Genomic DNA, 10,840 nt, shown 5'->3' with positions numbered 1-10,840 from the left:
TGTGATAAAAGTGATCAGTAATGTAAGTGATTATTGTTATAAAAGTGAACAGCAATGTAAGTGATTATTGTAATAAAAGTGAACAGTGTAATGTAAGGGATTATTGGGGAAAAAGTGAAAAGTGCAATGTAAGTTATTATTGAGATAAAAGTGAACAGTGTTGTGTAAGAGATTATTGTAATAAAAGTGAACAGTGTATTGTAAGTGATTATAGTGATACAAGTGAACAATATATTGTAAGTGATTATAGTGATACAAGTGACCAGTGTAATGTAAGTGATTATTGTGAAAAAGTGAAAAGTGTAAAGTAAGTGATTATTGTGATAAAAGTGAACAGTGTAATGTAAGTGATTATTGTGAAAAAAGTGAAAAGTGTAAAGTAAGTGATTATTGTGATCAAAGTGAAAAGTGAAATGTAAGTGATTATTTTGATTAAAGTGAAATGTAAGTGATTATTGTGATAAAAGTGAACAGTAATGTAAATGATTATTGTAATAAAAGGGAACAGTGTAATAATGTAAGGGATTATTGTAATAAACGTGAACAGTGTAATAATGTAGGTATTTATTGTGATTAAAAGTGAACAGTGTAATGTAAGTGATTATTGGGAAAAAAGTGAAAAGTGTAATGTAAGTTATTATTGAGATAAAAGTGAACAGTGTAATGTAAGAAATTATTGTAATAAAAGTGAACAGTGTATTGTAAGTGATTATAGTGATACAAGTGAACAGTGTATTGTAAGTGATTATTGTGATAAAAGTGAACAGTGTAATGTAAGTGATTATTGTGATAAAAGTGAACAGTGTAATGTAAGTTATTATTGAGATAAAAGTGAACAGTGTAATCTAAGAGATTATTATAATAAAAGTGAACAGTGTATTGTAAGTGATTATAGTGATACAAGTGAACAGTGTAATGTAAGTAATTATTGTGAAAAAAGTGAAAAGTGTAAAGTAAGTGATTATAGTGATAAAAGTGAACAGTGTAATGTAAGTGATTATTGTGAAAAAAGTGAAAAGTGTAAAGTAACTGATTATTGTGATCAAAGTGAAAAGTGAAATGTAAGTGATTATTGTGATAAAAGTGATCAGTAATGTAAGTGATTATTGTTATAAAAGTGAACAGCAATGTAAGTGATTATTGTAATAAAAGTGAACAGTGTACTGTAAGGGATTATTGGGGAAAAAGTGAAAAGTCCAATGTAAGTTATTATTGAGATAAAAGTGAACAGTGTAGTGTAAGAGATTATTGTAATAAAAGTGAACAGTGTATTGTAAGTGATTATAGTGATACAAGTGAACAATATATTGTAAGTGATTATAGTGATAAAAGTGAACAGTGTAATGTAAGTGATTATTGTGGAAAAAGTGAAAAGTCTAATGTAAGTGATTATTGTACTAAAAGTGAAAAGTGTAATGTCAGTGATTATTGTGCTACAATTGTCACGTCACAGACAAGGGAAACAGGAAAGTGGTGCGAGGACTCAAGTGCAGAAAAGGATATATGTATTTATAACAAATAAAACATAAACTCAAAACAAAACCCACGAGGGGGAAAAACACACAATAGAATAATAAAATATAAACTTAAACAAACCAACAGAATCACAGGGAGAACGGGAGACGCAGACATTACACAAGGATCCAACCCAGACTGACAAACACAAGGAGATTATAAAGGGAACAAACAAGGCAGATAATGAGGGAGAACAGGTGGGGCAAATAAACCAATAATCAGATAACAAGAAGGGCGGGGTTGACAGTAGACCGGAGACATGACAAAACCCACATGTGCACACAAGACAGGACAGGCATGTGACATTACCCCCTCCTTAAGGAGCGGCTACCAGATGCTCCACTAGGGACGGGCGGGACAGACCAGGGCGGCACGGGAGGGACAGACCAGGGGGGCACGGGAGGGACAGACCAGGGGGGCACGGGAGGGACAGACCAGGGGGGCACGGGAGGGACAGACCAGGGGGGCACGGGAGGGACTGACCAGGGGGGCACGGGAGGGACTGACCAGGGAGGCACGGGGGGGACTGACCAGGGGGGCACGGGGGGGACAGACCAGGGGGGCACGGGGGGGACAGACCAGGAAGAAACAGACAAGGGAGGGGTAAACAAGGGAGGGACAAGGAAAACAAAAAGTTCAAGAGGCCACGGTGGCACACAAAGTTCGAATGGCCAGGACGGCCCGCCGAGGTCGGGAGGCCCACCGAGTTCAGGCGGCCCGCAGAGTTCAGGCGGCCAGGGCGGCGCGGTGAGAGCAGGACTCCTGGGTGGCGCGGTGAGTGCAGGGGGCGCCAGGGAGGAGCGGTGAGAGCAGGACGCCTCAGCGGCGCACGGAGAGCAGGACGCCTCAGCGGCGCACGGAGAGCAGGACGCCTCAGCGGCGCACGGAGAGCAGGACGCCTCAGCGGCGCACGGAGAGCCGGACGCCTCAGCGGCGCACGGAGAGCAGGACGCCTCAGCGGCGCACGGAGAGCAGGACGCCTCAGCGGCGCACGGAGAGCAGGACGCCTCAGCGGCGCACGGAGAGCAGGACGCCTCAGCGGCGCACGGAGAGCAGGACGCCTCAGCGGCGCACGGAGAGCAGGACGCCTCAGCGGCGCACGGAGAGCAGGACGCCTCAGCGGCGCACGCAGGGCGTTGGGGAAACTTCTCCAGTCCAGCAGTATCCACCGGCACTGGGACCACCGGAATACGATCTGCTGGCATTGGGACCACCGGAACATGATCTGCCGGAACTGGGACCACCGGAATACGATCCACCGGCACAGGGACCACCGGAACACGATGCACTGGCACAGGGACCACCGGAACACGATCCGCCGGAACTGAGACCACCGGCACACGATCCACCGGAACTGGGACCACCGGAACTGCCTCCGGGGCTTCGGATAAAGCCCTGTGCTCCTTCCACGCATGCAGGACTGCCACCACAAACCCTCCCATTACGGCCCTCCAGGCCATGTCCGGACTCGGGATTCCCGGACTCGGGACCCCCGGAACTGGCACCGAGGGAGAACTTCTCTGCTGAGTCCTCATTGTAAGGTTGGATCCTTCAACAGAATCACAGGGAGGACGGAAGACGCAGACATTACACAAGGATCCAACCCAGACTGACAAACACAAGGAGATTATAAAGGGAACAAACAAGGCAGATAATGAGGGAGAACAGGTGGGGCAAATAAACCAATAATCAGATAACAAGAAGGGCGGGGTTGACAGTAGACCGGAGACATGACAAAACCCACATGTGCACACAAGACAGGACAGGCATGTGACAACAATTGAAAAGTGAAATATAAGTAATTATTGTGTTAAAAGTGAAATGTAAGTGATTATTGTGATAAAAGTGAACAGTGTAATGTAAGTTATTATTGAGATAAAAGTGAACACTGTAATGTAAGAGATTATTATAATAAAAGTGAACAGTGTATTGTAAGTGAGTATAGTGATACAAGTGAACAGTGTAATGTAATTGATTATTGCGAAAAAAGTGAACAGTGTAATGTAAGTGATTATTGTGGAAAAAGTGAAAAGTCTAATGTAAGTGATTATTGTAATAAAAGTGAAAAGTGTAATTTCAGTGATTATTGTGATAAAATTGAAAAGTGAAATTTAAGTAATTATTGTGTTAAAAGTGAAATGTAAGTGATTATTGTGATAAAAGTGAACAGTGTAATGTAAGTTATTATTGAGATAAAAGTGAACAGTGTAATGTAAGAGATTATTATAATAAAAGTGAACAGTGTATTGTAAGTGATTATAGTGATACAAATGAACAGTGTAATGTAAGTGATTATTGTGAAAAAAGTGAAAAGTGTAAAGTAAGTGATTATTGTGATAAAAGTGAACAGTGTAATGTAAGTGATTATTGTGAAAAAAGTGAAAAGTGTAAAGTAAGTGATTATTGTGATCAAAGTGAAAAGTGAAATGTAAGTGATTATTTAGATTAAAGTGAAATGTAAGTGATTATTGTGATAAAAGTGATCAGTAATGTAAGTGATTATTGTTATAAAAGTGAACAGTAATGTAAGTGATTATTGTAATAAAAGTGAACAGTGTAATGTAAGGGATTATTGTGAAAAAAGTGAAAAGTGTAATGTAAGTTATTATTGAGATAAAAGTGAACAGTGTAATGTAAGAGATTATTGTAATAAAAGTGAACAGTGTATTGTAAGTGATTATAGTGATACAAGTGAACAGTGTATTGTAAGTGATTATAGTGTAGTGGACACCAGAATTCCAGGGCCCAGTTTATGGCCGGGCCCCTCTTTGCCCATAACAGTGGACAAAGGTTTGCTCCATTTTGATTGGATCTTGTTGGACTAGCACAAACAAGATGTCCAACGCCAACAGATAAAGATGCTTGGACAACAGCCAGACACCTCTTTGAGGGCAAGAAGAAGACCTCTAGTACCAAGCCCAGGAAGGACTGGACTTCTCATTGGTCCACTTGCAGTTTCTGCCCTTCACCCATCTAGAGATGGATCCCTAATGACCTGATTTGTGACGGCCATAAACATTCCTCGGGACTTCAGCAGTAGTGGGTGAAACAAAGAAAGACCAAAACTGATCCATCCAAATCCATTTACAACTATGTTTGGAAACCTTAAGACTGATGTAAACTACACATATCCATCTCATACTTATTCAGAGAAATAAGTATTCTCGGGACAGCTATTTGTAATGCAACATCTTCCACAAATTCAGCTGTTAATGAACAAATGAATGAACACATGACAGTTCAATCTTTTTCCATCATGTTTGGTGTCTATGTGTTTAGTATATTGCCAAGGGTATTCTGATGGTGGTTTGGAAAGTGAGAAATGCATTGATGAACTTTAAAGACCCTTTAAAGACTTCTAACTGTGTACAGTATGCAAATGAGTTCCACAGGGGAAAGAAGGGTGGGCCACACTGTGTGCCCTCTCTGATGCCAGCAGCCAATTGCAACACTGGAATGGAGAAGCGCCAAATTGCAATCTCCTCCTATTCGGAAAAGGATAAAGGTACCCTTTCAATAGACACTCCTTGTTCTGAGTCTGTCCCTTGAGGATTAGACTGTGACAGAGCAATCAGGTTCTGAGTCTCCACATCCGAGAGACAAACAGTTCACCAAGTTCTGAGTCTGTCCGCCGAGGATTAGACTGTAACAGAGCAACCAAGTTCTGAGCCTCTGGTTTAACCAGAGAGACAACACAAGATCCGAGGATCTGAATCTACAGCTTGTGAGGCAGTGACAGATACGACAACGTTCTGAGCCTCCAGCCTGTGAGGAAAGAGACATTAACCAACACTACGTTCAGAGTTTTAGTCCAGCGAGACGACTACAGCACGTCCCGAGTCTCCATGCTAAAGAGAACAGAGCAGATTGACCAACTTCTGAGTGTCTGGTCCAAAGAGGCAGAAGACACACAGAGACATTTGCAACAAGGTTAAGCTCAGGAGAGCAAACCTTTACTTCAAGGTTCCTTTGTCTGCGTGTTCCAGATTAAGGACCTTCTGCACTTTCTTCAGGGCCTCATCTGCGTGTTCCAGATTTTAGGACCCTTTGGTGCCCCAGGAGATCAGCATCCCACAGATCTTTGTGTTCAAGGCTGTTGAAACAGATTCCAGCTCCTTTCTTCACTGCACTGTCTCCCAGCAAAACCATTGGAAGAAGTCATCACCATCGGACTGCTTACTCAACCACGTGGAACGTAAATATCACTTAACCAAACCTCTTTCTAGAGACCTTGGCATTGTTGATTATTATCAGTATATGATTTTCTAATTTACATTAGAGGTAATATAACTGATGCTAGTTAATAACAAATAATCTTTCGTTTATTTGTTTGATACATAATAAGGTTCTTCACCTTATTTTCAGAGAAACAACAGTTTATCTTTCCATAAGATAACGTAACTCCTCTATAGCCACACTTAACTTACTCACATGTATTTTATGCATTTTACGCACTTTATTCCTTTATCATTCATTGTATTCATTTAGTAGTTGTGTTAATTGTTCTGTTTATCTTTTGTTAATAAAATCTATTTTATTACAATTGTGTCTTCCTTGTGCTGATAAGGCAGAAAAGGCTCTACAAGTTAGAAATCTCACCAATCTTTCAGATAAATCAGCTGACCAACTCTCCCCCCTTTACATTCATTATAAATGACTGGGCAGCCTCCTGTGCGGAGTGTTCTCATACAGCCAAGGTAAAAGGCCTTGACTAGTGTCCCAAACTAAGAGGGGGGAAGGTGGTCATCTGATGTACTCATAACCACACCTTAAGTGACGTGTGATCCAAATTCACAACGTCAGCGGTGACGTGAGTACCAATCACTACCTTACTTAGTGTCCTTGGGTGGACAAAAGTAAAAATCACTACAATAGTGATAAAAGTGAACAGTGTAATGTAAGTGATTATTGCGAAAAAAGTGAACAGTGTAATGTAAGTGATTATTGTGGAAAAAGTGAAAAGTCTAATGTAAGTGATTATTGTAATAAAAGTGAAAAGTGTAATGTCAGTGATTATTGTGATAAAATTGAAAAGTGAAATGTAAGTAATTATTGTGTTAAAAGTGAAATGTAAGTGATTATTGTGATAAAAGTGAACAGTGCAATGTAAGTTATTATTGAGATAAAAGTGAACAGTGTAATGTAAGAGATTATTATAATAAAAGTGAACAGTGTATTGTAAGTGATTATAGTGATACAAGTGAACAGTGTAATGTAAGTGATTATTGCGAAAAAAGTGAACAGTGTAATGTAAGTGATTATTGTGATAAAATTGAAAAGTGAAATGTAAGTAATTATTGTGTTAAAAGTGAAATGTAAGTGATTATTGTGATAAAAGTGAACAGTGTAATGTAAGTTATTATTGAGATAAAAGTGAACAGTGTAATGTAAGAGATTATTATAATAAAAGTGAACAGTGTATTGTAAGTGATTACAGTGATAAAAGTGAACAGTGTAATGTAAGTGATTATTGCGAGAAAAAAAGTGAACAGTGTAATGTAAGTGATTATTGTGGAAAAAGTGAAAAGTCTAATGTAAGTGATTATTGTAATAAAAGTGAAAAGTGTAATGTCAGTGATCATTGCAAAAAAAGTGAAAAGTGTAATGTAAGTGATTATTGTGATAAAAGTGAACAGTGTAATGTAAGTGATTATTGTGAATAAAGTGAAAAGTGAAATGTAAGTAATTATTTTGATTAAAGTGAAATGTAAGTGATTATTTTTATAAAAGTGATCAGTAATGTAAGTGATTATTGTTATAAAAGTGAACAGTAATGTAAGTGATTATTGTAATAAAAGTGAACAGTGTAATAATGTAAGGGATTATTGTAATAAACGTGAACAGTGTAATAATGTAAGTGATTATTGGGGAAAAAGTGAAAAGTGTAATGTAAGTGATTTTTGTGATAAAGGGGAAAAGTGAAATGTAAGTGATTATTGTGATAAAAGTGGACAGTGTAATGCAAGTGATTATTGTGATAGAAGTGAAAATTGTAATGTAACTGATTATTGCAATAAAAGTGAAAAGTGTAATGTAAGTGATTATTGTGATAAAATTGAACAGTGAAATGTAAGTGATTATTGTGAAAAAGGTGATCAGTAATGTAAGTGATTATTGTTATGAAAGTGAACAGTAATGTAAGTAATCAATGTGATAAAAGGGAAAAGTGAAATGTAAGTGATTATTGTGAAAAAGGTGATCAGTAATGTAAGTGATTATTGTTATGAAAGTGAACAGTAATGTAAGTAATCAATGTGATAAAAGGGAAAAGTGAAATGTAAGTGATTATTGTAATAAAAGTGAACAGTGTAATGTAACTGATTAATGTGTTAAAAGTGAAAAGTGTAATATAAGAGATTATTATAATAAAAGTGAAAAGTGATTATTGTTACAAGTGAAAAGTGTAAAATAAGTGATCAATGTAATAAATTAACAGTGTAATGTAAGTGATAATTGTGATAAAAGTGAACAGAGTATTGCAAGTGATTATAGTTATAAAAGTAACAGTGTAATGTAAGTGATTATTGTGATAAAAGTGAACAGTGTAATGTAAGTGATTATTGCGAAAAAAGTGAACAGTGTAATGTAAATGATTATTGTGATAAAAGTGAACAGTGTAATGTAAATGATTATTGTTATAAAGGGAAAAGTGAAATGTAAGTGATTATTGTGATAAAAGGGATATAAGTGAAAAGTGTAATGTAAGTGATTATTGTAATAAAAGTGAAAAGTGTAATGTAAGTGACTATTGTGATAAAAGTGAACAGTGTAATGTAAGTGATTATTGTGATAAAAGTGAAAAGTGAAATGTAAGTGATTATTGTGAAAAAGGTGATCAGTAATGTAAGTGATTATTGTTATGAAAGTGAACAGTAATGTAAGTAATCAATGTGATAAAAGGGAAAAGTGAAATGTAAGTGATTATTGTAATAAAAGTGAAAATTGTAATTGTTACGTCTGCGACGTATTTTGGTGGTTTTCCTTCTCTTTCTCTCCCCCCCCTTTTATTGTTCTCAGCTGTCATTTATTCTTAGGTTCGTGATTGGTTGGTTTGCCCATCAATCATCATTTGTCCAAGAGAGATCTCTCCCAAGGAACCAATCAGAACTCATCTCACCTGTATAAAGACCTGGAAATAACTGGAGGAAGAGAGAGGCGTGTTTTCTTTCGTTTGTTTTGACAATTTGTATCTACTTTCCCCGATTGATAGTTTGGTTTTGAAACTTTGTTTTGAAAGACATTGTTTTGGTTACAACTTTACGTTTTAACCTTTAACTTGTTTGTGGCTTGTTCACACTGCTCATTTCGGACCCTGAGCGATGGGATAGTTTCAGTATGTCACGTGACCTACATAATACAACACGTAGTATTTGAAATTGTTTATACACACCAGGTAAGGAGCGGTTGCCACCTTCTGTATTTATGTTTGTTAGTCAGTGTAGCTTAGTTGGTTTAGGTGTTTATTTATGTCTTTATTTTTAAGATAGTTAAGTAGCCTACTTCAATTGATAAGTTAGCTGGTTTTTGTTTTGTTGATTTCTTTGCTTTAGCACCGCTCATAGTCCCACGCTTTTTGTTCTATCTTTTTGTTTTACTATTTCGTGTATATATATATATATATTCTTTTCTATGATCACTATATTACTTTGTAAATCAATCGGGTGTTTGTTGGTTTATTTATGATTTTTGAAATTACTAAAAGAGTCAAAAGTTTAAATCTGCCTCTGCCTGATTCATATTGTCATACATTTATCAGTAACTGAACCCATTCTATTCTTTCATTTTATTTTACTTTAATACATGTTACCAACCCTATTACTCCTAGACATATCTTTTTTTTAGGGAGACGTAACATAATTGGGGGCTCGTCGTTTGTTACTGTAAATAAAACTGTGTGATTATTTGATTAATGGCAGAGACTCAGTATAGTTGGCTGAGGTTAACTCTTATTGCATTTGTCCACTAGAGCATAACGCGATTTGTGGTAATATTAAGCTTCCTGATGGCATTTAATTTGAAGTGTTTCATTGATAATCCCACATTAGAGTTGCTTGAAACTTGTAGAAAGGATGAGTTGTTAACAATAGCTGACCACTTTCAGATTTCTATTTCGAAACAATCACTAAAACGGCAAATTAAAGCTGAAGTGATAGATCGGCTGTACGAATTGGAAATTTTGACTAGGCCTGAATTGGATGGAAAGACCGATCCTTTTGGCGAGGGGCAAGATGTGCATGAAGTAGGTAAAGAGGAGGTAGAGACAGTTGCGATGGAGGCGGAGGCCACTGTCGGGGCTGCTGGTTTACCACCCTTTGAGCCTTTTTCACCAGGTACCCCCAGTACAAGAGGGGATTTACAGACGAAGGTGCGACTAGCACGTATCGAGGTGGAAGCACGAGCACAAGCCCGCCAAGCAGAGCTGGATCTGCGTCTACAAATCCGCAGGCTTGAAATTGAAGCCGACAAAGAGGTAAAGCTTCGTAAATTGGAGATTGAAGCGGCCCAGGTTACTCCAGTCTCCTCTGTGCGGCAGAACTTCTCGTCGGTGAGTGAAAATTCGGCTTATTCTGGTTCTACCACATTTGATGTGGGCAGGCATATTGCTTTAGTTCCGAATTTTAGAGAATCTGAAGTGGATAGTTATTTTAACGCTTTTGAGAGAATCGCAACTTCCTTGGGCTGGCCAAAGGATGTTTGGTCATTACTCTTACAATGCAAGTTAGTTGGTAAAGCATTGGAGGTATACTCTACCCTGTCATTGGAAGATGGTCTTAAGTATGATGTAGTTAAATCGACCATACTTAGATCATATGAATTAGTACCAGAGGCTTACAGGCAACATTTTCGAAATCGCAAGAAAACCGCTACTCAAACTTTTGTTGAATTTGCACGAGAGAAAGGAATTCTCTTTGATAAATGGTGCATTTCTAGTAAGGCTGATGATTTTAATTCACTTAGAGAACTTTTGTTACTGGAGGAGTTTAAGCAATGTCTTCCTGAGCGGATGGTGCTGTATCTTAATGAACAGAAGGCGACGACTCTTTCGCAGGCTGCTGTGTTGGCAGATGAGTTTGTGCTCACGCATAAAAACGTTTTTCATGTAGCAAACACTGAAAGGGGTTATCTGACGAAGTCTTCAGTCAATAGTCAAATGCCTAAGCAGACTAGTGAGAAGTCTAAAGAGACTCGTGACTGTTTTTACTGTCATAAGACAGGCCATGTGATCGCCGACTGTTTATCGCTGAAGCGTAAACAGAACTTTCCAAAGAAAGAGGTTGCTTTCGTAAATTCTGTTAATTCTTGCTTGCTTTCTGAACAGGGAGCT

This window comes from Pseudorasbora parva, chromosome 3, assembly GCF_024679245.1.
Source record: "Pseudorasbora parva isolate DD20220531a chromosome 3, ASM2467924v1, whole genome shotgun sequence".
Lineage (NCBI taxonomy): Eukaryota > Metazoa > Chordata > Actinopteri > Cypriniformes > Gobionidae > Pseudorasbora > Pseudorasbora parva.
The sequence above is the reverse complement of the archived record's forward strand: the minus strand, read 5'-3'. Positions refer to the sequence as shown.